The sequence below is a fragment of the Symphalangus syndactylus genome, chromosome 8, assembly GCF_028878055.3.
Source record: "Symphalangus syndactylus isolate Jambi chromosome 8, NHGRI_mSymSyn1-v2.1_pri, whole genome shotgun sequence".
In the NCBI taxonomy this organism is placed as follows: domain Eukaryota; kingdom Metazoa; phylum Chordata; class Mammalia; order Primates; family Hylobatidae; genus Symphalangus; species Symphalangus syndactylus.
In genome coordinates, this window is record NC_072430.2 from 129,078,332 (window position 1) to 129,093,301 (window position 14,970).

Genomic DNA, 14,970 nt, shown 5'->3' on the forward strand with positions numbered 1-14,970 from the left:
TTATTTTGTCGAGATTGGGAAAAATCCAAATTATATTTCTACTTTGGATATTTTAATTAATTTTAATTGTGATTGTTAAAAGGCATTTAATCTTTTTTCCCCCTGCTTGATTTAAACTTACTTATCTAGTTGTTTTCCAGGACCTGTCTGATAGATGCCTCACTTGGAAGCTACAGTGGCTTCCTATTACTTACCATGTTAAGTCTGAAATTTTCCACCTGCCAGTCCCCTCCAACATTCTATTTCTTCCTTTTTTTTTTTTTTTTTTTTTTTGAGACGGAGTCTTGCTCTGTTGCCCAGGCTGGAGTGCAGTGGCGGGATCTCAGCTTACTGCAACCTCTGCCTCCTGGGTTCAAGTGATTCTCCTGCCTCAGCCTCACGAGTAGCTGGGACTACAGGTGCGCACCACCACATCCAGCTAATTTTTGTGTTTTTAGTAGAGACAGGGTTTCGCCATGTTGGCCAGGATTGCCTCGATCTCTTGACCTCATGATCCGCCCGCCTTGGCCTCCCAAAGTGCTGGGATTACAGGTGTGAGCCACTACGCCTGGCCCATTTCTTTTAACCACTGTATTTTTGGGTCTTAACTGTGCCACTCAAGAAAATCAGACTGCTCTTCTCATGAGAAGTGCGTCCTGTTATCAACCCTTGGCCTTCCCCATGTCTCACATGAATGTGAAGAAGTGGAGTGTGGCATCCCCAGGCAGATCTACAAAGTCATCATAGATGGATTTCTTGGTTCTCATCTCTCCTTCACACTCTCTTCCCTTAATACACTATTGTTCTCTCTTATCTGGTTCCTCTCACAGCCACTCAAGCTCCTGACAAAACTTTATGGTAGCATAAAAAACTTGAGGAATATGTGTGTGTGTGAGAGTGTGTGTGTGTGTACATATATACACACATACATATACACACAAATACATATATATATACATATTTGCATATATGTTTAATGACTTGAAATAATTGTCTAAAAGCAATTATAAAATTTAAAATAAAATATTAATATATAAATTCTTGGCTGGGCGCAGGGGGTCACGCCTGTAATCCCAGAACTTTAGGAGGCCGAGGCAGGCAGATCACTTGAAGTCAGGAGTTGGAGATGAGCCTGGCCAACATGGTGAAACCTCCTCTCTACTAAAAATACAAAAATTTGCCAGGAGTGGTGGCACGTGCCTGTAGTCCCAGCTACTTAGGAGGCTGAGGCAGGAGAATCACTTGAACCCGGAAGGCAGAGGTTGCAGTGAGCCGAGATCGCGCCACTACACTCCAGCCTGGGCGACAGAGAGAGACTCCATCTCAAAAAACATAACTAACTAACTAAATAATTATATAGGACAATAACTCAAAAATACCACCATTTAAAAAAAATCACATATACATACAAACTCCAACATGGACAAAGGCTGCCCATCCATGACATTTACATACAAATTTTAATAGCTGTCTAAGGCAGTGTTTTCAAATTTTAGTGTGCAATAGAATACTTTGTGGATATTGTTAAATTTAAATATTCCCAGGCCCACCATTCAGAGATTCTGATTCAGTGGTGTGGGAAGAAGTCCAGACATCAGGGTGTTTTTAGCAAGCATCACAGATAATTTTGAGAAAAGTAGCTCATGAATGACACTTTGAGAAACACTACCATGAGAAATATTTTTTTCCCCAAATAAAGCAGCTCCTTTCCTGTTTCTATATTTATGAATGATGAGATTATTCTATAAGTAAAATTGTGAAAAAGAACATGTTAATTTCAAAATCTTCAGTCTCACCCTTTTTAAATTTTTTTAACATAACGTTTGAAGTTTTAGTTTATTTTAAAGGTCAATTTTAATTATCTTAAATTGATTTTCATTTATGGTAGAGTTTTATCATTTATGAGAATATCTAAGAGATTTTTTTCCTTCATTTAACATGTTTACTTAATTCTCAGAAATATTTGAGGCTGCATGTTAGAATCCCTTTTTAAAATATGCCAGTAAGGAACATGTCTGAACTTACTTTTTAAAGTTTACTACGTTATTCACTTTCGTTGGCATATCTCCGTTAGAGTTAGAACAGGTAATCAAAAACAGTCATTGACCTGATTCTAGGATTTTGACTGGATATAACTTTTTTTTTTTTTTTTTTTTCTGAGACAGGGTCTCACTCTGTTGCCCAGGCTGGAGTGCAGTGGCACCATCTCGGCTGTCTGCAACCTCAGGCATGCACCACCACATCAGGCTAATTTTTGTATTTTTAGTAGAGACAGTGTTTCACCATGCTGGCCAGGCTGGTCTCGAACTCCTGACCTCAAGTGATCTGCCCACCTTGGCCTTCCAAAGTGCTGGGACAACAGGTGTGAGCCACTGCCCCCGGCCCACTCATTATTTGGAAGAGAACATATCCTATGGGCTTTAGGGGAATTTTTAGGAAAACTACCTCTTTTCCTCAAACAATTAATGTCAGAACTTTGACGCAAATTCTCCTTTTCTTAAAACATCTCCTAATCCAGGAGGCTGAGCAAGGCTGATCTTCTACCTGGAAAAGTGGAAGAAGTGAGAGGTCACGAGTCACTTGGACATCACTGTACCACCTAAGGCCCAATGGAGAATGAGTAAGGCTACTATAAACATGGTTTATCTGTGCTATAGGAATGCAAAACATTGTTTGGTGTCAGAGTTTGCAAAACATGCTTTATAGCAATTCAAAAATATAACATGTAAGCCTGTAAGACACTGGAGAAACCATCTAAGTCATCTAAGCCCAATGCCTTCATTGTACAGATTGCATAAGTGAAGCCCAAACTTGCAGGAATCCCAAGATCTCACTGAGAGTGAGATTGAATCTTAAGTATCATTATAAGCCTATGCATAACTTCCAGAACATAATAAGCATAAAATTAATAAATCAGGTTTCTTGGATTAATCGTGAATGAATTGAAATAGCTCCTGGATTTTCTAACTCTCAAGTCCAATGTCAAACCCAGAACAAAACAATTTTACATCAGAATGACCTTTGGTACCTCCTGCAGGTAATGTGGACCCTGGTATATTTTAGTTGTTTCAAACAACTGAATGCTGTGTCTGTTTTCCTGTATCTTTGCCAACACTGAGCAGTATTAATATTTTTTATTTATTTATTTATTTATTTATTTATTTATTTATTTATTGAGACAGAGTCTCACTCTGTCGGCCAGGCTGGAGGGCAGTGGCACGATCTTGGCTCACTGCAACCTCTGTCTCCTGGGCTCAAGCAATTCTCCTGCCTCAGCCTCCCGATTAGCTGGGATTACAGGGGTGTGCCACCATGCCTGGCTAATTTTTTTTGTATTTTTAGTAGACACAGGGTTTCACCACGTTGGCCAGGCTGGTCTTGAGCTCCTGACCTCAAGTAATCCACCCGCTTCGGCCTCCCAAAGTGCTGGGATTACAGGCGTGGGCCAGCATGCCCGGCCAATTGTCTTCTTTTATTACTGATATGGAGCAGCTTTTTCATGTTTCTTGGGAAACTATCATTCTCCTGTGAATTTGGAATGCACTTCCTTATTGTGTTCTACCTTCCAATGTTACTGTCAAGAATATCATTCATTCTGATATTTGATATTTGTATGAAGTCTTTCCCTCTCTGTCGGAAAATTTGTAAGCTCTTTTCTCTCTTCCTAGTGTTATGAAATTTTGTTATCATAATGATAGACTTTGGACTGTGTCTACTTTGAGTACTTGGTAGGCCCATTCCATGTGAAAAACTCATTTAACCCTAAAACTGTTTCTTTGTTTTTCCTCTTTTTTTTTTTTCTATTCTCTCTTTCTGGAATTCCATTTAGATATCTAACATCCTGAGCCAGTTCTCAGTCTTTTTTCTCACGTTTCCTCCCTGCTTTCCAGTAAATTTCCTCAACTTGATTTCCCAATTCTTCTATTGAGTCTTTCATTTCTATGATGATATTTTTAATTTCTAAGAGCTCTTAACTCTCTAAATATCTTTTATTTTTAGAGCATCCTGTTCTTGCTTCATTAATACCGTATCTTCTGTTAGCTCTCTGAAGATAGTTCTTGCGCATTTTCCTTCTCCCTGAAGAGTCTCTCTGTGCTTCTAAGTAAGTTTCTCTGTTTGTCTTGGTCTCTCAGATTTTATGCTTTTGTCATTAGCTGTTAGAATAGGCATCCAAAGGCAGATTGGAAGCTCTGAGTGTGAGGTTTGTCGACGACTGTCTTCACTTTGCAAAGCTCTGGCTGGGCCATTTCTTTAGGGCGCTCCTGATGTAAACATCTCTGTGTCTCTTGTCTTGGGGGAAACCCAGTCCACCTGCCTAGAGGATTCATCTACCTGGCTGCCAGCATTCTGAGAGCTCTCCTGGGGAAGTGGGCTTCGAGTCTCAGGTTTAATACATCAACTTTCATTTACCTCTCCATTTTCAGAAAGATATCTTCACCCTCAACTTGTTCTGGTGCCCTCTGTTTTATTCTCTCCAGGAAAACCAACAACTTCAGTCCAAATCTGAAAGTGGAAGAGAGCCAGTTAAAGGCTCTGTGGAGAGCTAGAAAAGATACTGAAGGTCTAACTTCTTAAACAGACTAGCAAATAATCCTCCCTGGTCTTTTCATCCACTTTCATGGCTTCTTGATAGGTCCAATCCTGTGAGTTTGGAAGGCTCTGTAGAGTCAATCAGTTGCTGCATGATTTTCTCCACTGCCCATTGATGAGTCAGCTTTCTAGGAACTTCTCTGCAGATCCTAACTTTCCTTACTGCTTTCTCTTGACCTCTTTGTCCCTGAGGATTATGCAAAAAGCAAACAAATAAACAACTAAAGACTCCTTTACTCTCATTTTTGTAGAATGTCAATAGGGAGTGGAGATTAAATGCATGTGTCCAATCTGACCTCTTTAACCAACAGTCTCCATTTACTTTCAGATGAACTTGAGAACCAATTTGTTTCTGCTAAGGCAAAACTCTTGGTTTTATCCATCACTTCTATTTTGTTTGCTCACCCATTTGTTTCTAGTTTTAATTTTATTATATCATTTTCTTTTCTTCTGACTTGTTTTGTGGTTGTTTCATTACATGCTTGAATTGAATGCTTAGTCTCTTTCTTATTTAATAACAAAAGCATTGGCCGGGCACTGTGGCTCATGCCTGCAATCCCAGCACTTAGGGAGGCTGAGGCGGGCAGATCATCTGAGGTCAGGAGTTTGAGACCAACCTGGCCAACATAGTGAATCCCCGTCTCTACAAAAAATGCAAAAATTAGCCAGGCATGGTGGCACACGCCTGTAGTCCCAGCTACCCGGGAGGCTGAGGCAGGAGAATCGCTTGAATCCAGGAGGCAGAGATTGCAGTGACCTGAGATCTCACCATTGCACTCCAGCCTGGGTGACAGAGTGAGACTCCATTTCAAAAATAATAATAATCATAAAATAATAAAAGCATTTTACCCTGAATTTTCTTCAGTGTATGGCTATGGCCAAATTCTGTAGTTATTGACATCTAATATTCTCATTGTCATTCAGTTATAAAGAGATCATAATTTCAATTTTTATTTCCTTTCTGACAGGAGTGTTTTAATTTTAATTTAATTTTATTATTTTTATTTTATTTTTATTTTTATTTTTTAGAGATAGGCTCTCACTCTGTCACCTAGGCTGGAGTGCAGTAGTGCGATCATAGCTCACTCCAGCCTCAAGTTCCTGGGCTAAAGTGACCCTCCCACTTTGGCCTCCCAGCGTGCTGGGATTACAGACATGAGCCACCACACTCAGCCTGATAGGAGTGTTTTAGAAGAGTAGTCTTAAGTTTCCAAATGGCATGATTTTGTCATCTTTTTATTTATTAATGTCTAACCTTGCTTCACTGCCCATCGAGAGAAAGTAGGTCTGTAAGAATTTTACTAAATTCTTTTTTACTTTTTTATATTATGCCACTCTTATTTTTAAAATTCTTTTTTACAGCCTGTAAAACTTCATAATTCCCCTATGAAAATAATTTAGACTTAATCATAGTTTAAGTAGCATAGTGCAGGCAATATTTTTTAAAACATTTATATGCTTTTCTCTTCATTTGTCACATATTTGAATCTAAGGTGTTCATTCACCATCAAGAGACGTTTTAAAGTGAGAATTATTAAGATTCTTCCACAGAGAAGAAATGTAATGATGAACAAAGAGTGTTCAGTTTCTGACATTTAAATGGCATTTTGCAGTAAGACAATAGGCAAATAAGCTTAAAAGTCAGTAGAAAACAAAGAAATGCCTAAACTCCTTTGCTACCACTTACTATATCAAATGCTAGGCGTAGATCAGAAAGATGTGGAATTTTTCCCAGAGTTCATAGAAAATCATCTTGTCTGCCATTGGGGTTTAACCAGGAGGCTACAATCAGACAGGTGGAGGATAACCAACAGAGGAAGTAAATGGGGGGTTTGTCCCTTCTGGTGCTGAAGGGCAAGACAAAGAGGCAAAAGGAGACTGAGGCACAGGGGGAGGAAGTCACACGGGTGTCCCAAAGTCCTCTTCTTGGAGCCTTGGCTTGGTGAGGAAAACCCATGTTAAAATGACTATGAGGCCTCTATTATTCCAGCGGGGGTGTGGAAGGAGCCTGAAGGCCAGGATGGCCCAGTTCAAACAAGGGAAGCCCTAGGAAACATAAGAAGATAGGCTGTGTAGTTATGCAGCCAGGAGTGGGGACCTAAGTGTGAGGCCCCCACCCTTGTTCACATCTTCAGAGATAGGGGGACACTGAATTAACAAGCAGCAGGTAGGGCAAAGTCTGTGGTGGGGGGGCATGAGCTAAAGTGGGGATGGAGGATGTGGGTGAGGGGCTGCAACTTCACTGAAAATTGAGAGAAGGCCTATGAGGCAGTAGGGAGGGGCAAGTGAACCTCTTGGAGCCTAGAATGAATAAACCACGAGTTCACCCCTTCCGGAAGCCAGATGCAAGTAGGGGATACCGGGAGTTGGATGGGACCATCCACCTCTTGTCAGATTCCAGCCAGTGCAGACGTGTATTAGTCTGTTTTCACGCTGCTGATAAAGACATACCTGAGACTGGGCAATTTACAAAAGGAAGAGGTTTAATCAACTCACAGTTCCACGTGGCTGGGGAGGGGCCTCACAATCATGGCAGAAGGCAAGGAGGAGCAAGTCATGTCTTACATGGATGGCAGCAGGCAAAGAGAGAGAAGAAGCAGCAAAAGCCAAAACCCCTGATAAAACCATCAAATCTCGTGAGACTTATTCACTACTATGAGAGCAGTATGGGGGAAACCACCCCCCTAATTCAATTATCTCCCACTGGGTCCCCATATGGGTGAGGACACAGCCAAACCATATCAACACCCAAGGACCAACTCAAGATCAGAAGGCTTTTTTCACCCGAAAACAACACAAGACTCTCTCAGCTCCACTCCATGTTCCAGATACCAAGCTAGAAAAGATCAGGGAAGGTGCAATGAAACCAAAATCTGCACAGTCATGCCCCCCGTACACCAAGTTAAACTTAGAGAGTGCATCAATTGTTGTTTTAAGCCAAATTTGCATAAAACTAAATTGGACTAAAATTTAAAATTTGTCCTACCATTCAGCAGATGGCAGTTGGAAGGGAATTCAGAACTGCTTTAAGCAGAGCTTCTCTCCTGGGAATCTGATTAAATGGAAGTTTCTGATACAGTAGGTCTAGGACAGAGTGAGTTTTTTTGCTCATCATTGTTACATGTTCACTGGCTCACAGTTTTGCAAATTTGAATTTGGATACAAATTTACTTTTGGCTGGAGAATTCCAAAATAACTCTGTTTAGAAAGTTTTGTGGCTGGTTCATAAGCAGCTTTCTTTTGCCCTCAGAGATGCCCCATTGTTTATCTGGTATAGAACTCTCAGCAAATGTGTTTTCCTCAGAAATTGCCAACTTTGCTCCACACTGCATTTGGAATTTGGTATTGGTGACAAGAATTCCGATGTCAGTCAGCTTCTTTTTCCCTTGTAGGCAAACGGTTTATTGTGTTTGTCAGTTTGGAAAACACATTTTATCCTGAGAAATCAAATGTATGTTTTTCCATTTGTTTCAACTTTTTAAATATTTGTACTGAACATTTGTGAGGCATTTTGAGTTAGAGTTCATGCCATTCTTAAACTTGGGGAGTTTTTTTTTTTTTTTTGAGACAGGGTCATGCTCTGTCACCCACATTGGAGTGCAGTGACATTGATCTTAGGTCGCTGGAGCCTTTAACTCCTGGGCTCAAATGATCTTCCCACCTCAGACTCCCAGTACATAGCCCTACAGGTGCACACCACCATGCCTGGTTAATGTTTTTATTTCATTGTTTTAGAGATGGGTTCTGGCTGTTTTGCCCAGGCTGGTCTCAAGCTCCTGGGCTCAAGCCATCCTCCTTCCTTGGCCTCCCAAAGCACTGGGATTACAGACATGAGCCACTGTGCCCAGCCAGGAAATTTTCTGTTTGTTTTGGAGGGTTTGTTGTTGTTGTTTTTATTGTTTGGTTTATTTGAGACAGAGTCTCACTTGGTCACCCAGGCTGGAGTGCAGTGGTGCAATCATGGCACACTGCAGCCTCAAATTCCTGGCCTCAAGCAATCCTCCTATCTCAGCCTCCCTAGTAGCTGGGACCACAGATGCGTGCCACCATGCCCAGCTAATTTTAAAACTTTTTGAAGAGACAGGGTCTCCCTATGTTGCTCAGGCTGGTCTTTGTGTTTATTTATGGCTTATCATCCATTTGCTTGTTTCCTGACACTCCTATTTCACAAATATGGGGCCTCTTTGGTCTATTCTTTATGTCTCACCTTTTCTTTTCTAAATTCTCTTTCTTGATTGTTTAGCTCTGCACTCTGGAAGAGTTCTTTACCCTTCAAAATATTTTCATTGTTGGGAATCTTCATCCCATTCAGTGCTTCTAATGTGTTAAGGAATTTTTTGACAATTATGTTTTTTTTAATTTCTAAGAAGTCTTTCTTATTTTTTATTTTTATTTTTTGGTTGGTGCTTTTTCCTGACCATAAAGATTTATTGTTGCAATATCCTTGAAGACATACATTTAAATATTGTTAAATTATCTTTTGCTTTCTGCATTAATTCTGTCTTACTGGGGCCATTTATCAACTCTTCAGTTTGGCATCCTTTCTTCCAGTGGTTGATGCTATTCAGGACCCGTGCGTGGTTGCTGCTGTTCCCATCCTCACCTGCGATCGTAGAGCCTAATTGTATTGTATTGTTGGGGACATGGGCTCTCAGTCTCCATGGTGGTCTGACCGCAGGAGGCCCCAGCTTAGGTTTTACCTTAGGCCGGTGACCATGTTGGGGCAATTTTATCTCCTGTAATTTAGAGGTGATCTGGCCTGAGCTTTGGAAGCTCATGGGAGTTATTATTTTCTTACATTGGCCTGAGGAAACTACTTGGTAAGTGAGCTTTCCCCTGCAAGATAACTGGTGGCAAATATGTCAGTCTCATTTGTATCATCTCAGTTGACATCTGTGGCACCAGCACTGAAGATGGTACCCATCTCTAGTTTTCAGTGGTGAGAGAGCATTTTCTTTCCACATCAGTGAGACACGTGGGTGAAGAACTTGGAGAAGGATAGAGACCAAGATGGCATGTTCTTAGTCTGCACTATGCTCACATTTCCCTGATAATAAGAATTGTGGAGTGAGAGCGGCTTAGGCATACTACATTCAATGTAACAATCCATTTTATGCAAACAATCAGAGTTTAGAAAGAGGACTACCTTTTTTCCCATACTAGGTAATAGTCCTTTCCAATTCAGAAAGGATTGATACCAGTCAAATTGTTCTGCAGGTAAATGAGGTTAGAAAGAAAATTTTCTAGAATTTGGAGGTGTAATAAAATGTAACATGACGGTGTTCACTATATAGAAAAAAAATAAATTTTTCAAGAAAGAACTTCTAAACAGTCATATTTCATGGAAACATGTAAGAGCCATATCAAAAACTAAACATTCTAGTTAGAGGCCTGACACTACCCGACTTCAATAATTATTATAGAGCTATAATAATTAAGACAGCATGGTATGGGCCAATAAATAGACCAATAGATCAATGGAACAAAATAGAGAACACAGAAATACATACCCAACTGATTTTTGACAAAGGAACAAGAGTAATTCAATGGAAAAAGAGAATTCCTGCAATAAATGGTACTGACATCCACATGCAAAAAAAAAGAACGTAGACACAAACCTTGCACCTTTCACAAAAATTAACTCAAATGGATTATACAGTTGTCCCTCAGTAAACACTGGAGATTGGGTCCAGGATCTCCCCACCCCCACCCCATGTATACCCAAATCCATGCATGCTCATCTGCCTTTAGCCCTGTGGAACCTGTGTATACAAAAAGTCACCCCTCCACACACATGGGTTTCACATCTCACAAATATTGCATTTTAGATTTTCCATCCACATTTGGTTGAAAAAAAATCTACATATAAGTGGAGCCTCAAAATTCAAACCCATGTTGTTCAAGGGTCAACAGTATATTTAATACGAAATGCAACACTCTAAAACTTTCAGAAAATTACTTGGAAGAAAATTTATGTGACCTGGGGTTTGACAATGAGTTTTTAGATTCAACATCAAAAGCGTGATCTATAAGAGAAACAAATGAAAGCTGGAATTTACTAAACTGTCAGACTTCCCTGTAAAACACACTGTTAAAAGAATGAAAGACAAGCCACAAATTAGGAGGAAATATTTGCAAAACATGTATCTGATAAAGGACTTACATACAAAATGTACAAAGAACACTTAAAATTCTACAGTAAGAAAACAACCCAATTTTAAAGTGGGCAAAATATCTGAACACATAACTCATCAAGAAGATCTACTGATGGCAAAAAAATATGAAAATATGCTCAACATCATACGTCATTAGGGAACCGAAAATTAAAAATAACAATGAGATATCATGACATGCCTATTATAATGGATAAAATCCCCAAACTGATGATAACAAATGCCAGGAAGTATACGAAGCAACAAGAACTCTCATTCATTGCTGATGGGGAATGCAAAATTTTACAGCCAGTTTGGAAGACAGTTTGGCAGTTCCTTATAAAGCTAAAGATAGCTTATAAAGCTATCATCCAGGAATCCTGCTCCTTGGTATTTACCCAAGTGAGTTGAAAACTTACACCCACACAAAACCTGCACGCTGACATTTATAGCAGATTTATCCATAATTACAAAAAAATCTGGAAGCAACCAAGATGTCTTTTAATAAGTGAATGGGTAAAGAAACTATGGTACATCCATACAATGGAACACTATTCCATGATAAAAAAGAAATGTGCTATCAAGCCATAAAAAGACATGGAGGAACTTTAAATGTGTATTGCTAAGTGAACAAAGCCAGTCTGAAAGGCTACATGCTGTATGATTCCAACTATATGATGTCTTGAAAAAGGCAAAACTATAGAGACTAAAAAAAATTAGTAGATGTTTGAGAGGAGGAGGAAAGGAATGAAAAGATGAGCATGGGGCATTTTTAGTGCAGCAAAACTACTCTGTATGATACTGTAATGGTGGATACATAACATTATGCACTTGTCAAAACCCATAGCAGGAGAGAGAAGGGGTATATCGGAACTTGGGAACTCTGTACTTTCTGCTAAATTTCCTGTAAATCTAAAATTGCTCTTAAAAAACAAAGTCTATTAATTTTTTTAAAAAAACAGCATCTTCCTATTCACTCCTTATTTTTTAATTTTTCCCAATTGTAGGTATGTGAAAATGAAATATTGAAGGAGCAAGGAATAATACAAAGTCTTTCTGGATTTATTGCCTCTTTCCTAAGTAGTGCTTGAACTTCCCATATTGCTATGAGTTCATGTGATTTGCCTCGCTTCTCCCATTCAATGGTACATTCTCTAAAGTGGTTGGTTAATGCTATGGTTTGAATATGGTTTGTCCCCACCAAAACTCATATTGAGGCTTCGTCCCTAATGTGGCAGTGTTGGGAACTGGTGCCTGTAAGTAGTCATTGGGTTATTAAGATGAATTAATATCTTTCTTTTGAGACTGAGTTAATTCTCATGGGATAGATTAGTTCTTGTGGGAATAGATTAGTTCCTGAGAAAGTCTTGTTATAAAGCAAGGTTGCTCCTCATATTTTTCCCCTTTCGCACTTGCCTGGTTCCCCTTCCATTTCTCTGCCACGTTTTTACACAGCATGAGGCCCTCACCAGAAGTCACAAGAGGCAGCTGTCCAATCTTGAACTTCCCAGCCTGCAGAACCATGAGCTAAATAAACATATTTTCTTTATAAATTACCCAGTGTCGGGTATTCTTTTATAGTAACACAAAACAGATTATGACAGTTGGGTGCTTTGCATGTTGTGGATTATTGATAGCTACCAGCTAAATCAACCAGCTAATTCTACATCAATTCTTCAAGTTACTTTTAATATTCCAAACCCAAGGATGATAAATTATCAAATATATTGCCATCAGCATGAAAAGAATTAAGATATAAAATTATACTGTTGGACTTAATTTTACATGAGTTTTTACTGGCAAAAACACCTTTACATGGCCTTCTTCAAATGAATTGTACAATCATGTAGAAGGGTGGCCTTTAAAAAAATTGAGAAATAATATTTCATGTTGTAGAGTAACAGAAGAAATGTCAATATGAGAAAAACAAAATAGAATTTACATGCTGATCTCACATTGATATGTCTTGATCTTACTTTAATAAACTCTGATGACATTACTGTGTGGAAGTTATTAAACTTTTCAGGCTTCTATCTATAAAGAAAATAAACCTTGACATATGGTTCACTAAACTAATTACAAATCTGACATTGCAGAAAAAGATAAAATAATTTGTTTACTTGGTGTGGTAGGCTATATAATGGCCCCCCAAGATGTCTATATCTTAATCCCCAGAACCTGTATGTTATTTTATATGACAAATGGGACTTAGCAGATGTGATGACGTTAAAAATCTCGAGAGGCATGATTAGCCTGGGTTAGCCGTGGGCCTAAGGTAATCACAGGGTTCTTAGGAGGAAAGAGAGTCAAAGAGAAAGTGATGTGACAGCAGAAAAAAGTACAAGAGGAGGCACGGTGGCTCACGCCTGTAATCCCAGCACTTTGGGAGGCCAAGGCGGGCATATCACGAGGTCAGGAATTTGAGACCAGCCTGGCCAATATAGTGAAACCCTGTCTCTACTAAAAATACAAAAATTAGCTGGGTGTGGTGGCACCTGTAGTCCCAGCTACTTGTGAGGCTGAGGCAGGAGAACCGCTTGAACCCAGGAGGCGGAGGTTGTGGTAAGCCAAGATCGCACCACTGCACTCCAGCCTGGGCAACAGAGAGAGACTCCATCTCAAAAAAAAAAAAAAAAAGTGCAAGAGAAGACAGATTTGAAGATGCTACACTGCTAGCTTAGAAGATGGAGGAAGAGCCCATAAGCAAGGAATGTAGGCAGCCCCTGGAAGCAGTTGGAGGCAAAGAAATGGATTCTCCCCTTGTGCCTCCAAGAGGCACCAACCCAAATGACACCCTGACTTTAGACTAGTGAGACTTATCTTGAACATCTAACTTTCCAAATTGTAAAAGAATAAATTTAACCCACTATGTCTGTGACAATTTGTTACAGCAACAACAGGAAATTTATATACTCAGGCAAAAACAACCCGTTTCATAGTAGCTTTCATTCTGACACAGATTCAAAATTAAGAAAATAATAAACAATAACAACAAAAAAAAAGTTTTGGGGGGTGGGGATGTATGAAAATACGTCCAATCACTCCAGGGACTCCAGGAAATTGAAAGCCTGCTTGGGAAGGACTAGAAGACATACAGGTGTCTTGGTGTATTAGTCCATTCTTGCATTGCTATAAAGAACTACCTGAAACTGGGAAATATATAAAGAAAAACTGTTTAATTGGTTCACAGTTCCACAGCCTGTATAGGAAGCACAGCTGGGGAGGCCTCAGGAAACTTACAATCATGGCAGAAGGTGAAGGGGAAGTAGGCACATCTTACATGGCAGGAGCAGGAGAAAGAGAGAAAAGGGGGAGTTGCTATACGCTTTTAAACAACTAGATCTCATGAGAACTCACTCACTACCATGAGAACAGCAAGAAGGGAATCCGCCCCCATGATCCAATCACAATTTGCCAGTAGATTTGGGTGGGGACACAAATCCAAACCACATCATTTGGGTTCTACATCAGGAAACAACTCATACCTAACCACAAGAAGTTGACTTACAGTGGTTGGATTTCCATTAAATTCAAGAAAAATACAAATGTTTGTCACTATTTGTAGATCAGAATTTTCAAAAGAAAATGCTACATAGTGGATGAATTCAATGCAATTAAGGAGTCAAGTGTCCTTGACTGGCAACCAGAAGGCTACATCTGGCAGTTGTACCATTTAGACTGTGGTCAAATCCCAAGTTCTTTTCTCTATGGTGAGAATGTATCTTAGTCTGTTCAGGCTGCTCTAACACAAATACCACAAACTTGGAGTCTCACTGGGTCACCCAGGCTGGAGTGCAGTGGCATGATCTTGGCTCACTGCAACCTCCACATCCCAGATTCAAGCGATTCTTCTGCCTCAGCCTCCCAAGTAGCTGAGATTACAGGTGTGCACCACCACACCCAGCTACTTTTTGAATTTTTAGTAGAGACAGGGTTTTACCATGTTGGCCAGGCTGGTCTCAAACTCCTGACCTCAAGTGATCTGCCCGCCTCGGCCTCCCAAAGTGCTGGGATTACAGGCGTGAGCCACCTCGCCCGGCCAGCAATTTTAAATTATACAGTTACACATCATTAATCTGGAGGTTAGATTTTCTCTGCACTTCAGAATCTAAACCCAAATTGTCTTGCCACATCTAAACAAACTCTTACAACACCAAGCCCTTCCTTGCTCCCTTCCTTCTGTTTCATCCTCATTGACTCCTGCATAGCCATTTTGCCACGTTAGTGATTTTGCTTCCCAGTCTCTAGC